This window comes from Arachis duranensis, chromosome 6 (assembly GCF_000817695.3).
Source record: "Arachis duranensis cultivar V14167 chromosome 6, aradu.V14167.gnm2.J7QH, whole genome shotgun sequence".
Taxonomy (NCBI): Eukaryota; Viridiplantae; Streptophyta; class Magnoliopsida; order Fabales; family Fabaceae; genus Arachis; species Arachis duranensis.
In genome coordinates, this window is record NC_029777.3 from 101,087,271 (window position 1) to 101,087,610 (window position 340).

The following is a 340-nucleotide window of genomic DNA, read 5'->3' on the forward strand; positions in this document are numbered from 1 at the left end:
TTGGGTTCCTTAATCAGAATCTTTGTGGTATAAGCTAGAATTGATGGCGGCATTCAAGAGAATCCGGAAGGTCTAAACCTTTTCTGTGGTATTCTGAGTATGATTCAAGGATTGAATGACTGTGACGAGCTTCAAACTCGCGATTGTGGGGCGTTAGTGACAAACGCAAAAGAATTACTGGATTCTATTCCGACATGATCGAGAACCGACAGCTGAATAGCCGTGCTGTGACAGAGCACGTTGAACATTTTCACTGAGAGGACGAGACTGTAGCCATTGACAACGGTGATGCCCAACATACAGCTTGCCATGGAAAGGAGTAAGAAGGATTTGATGAAGA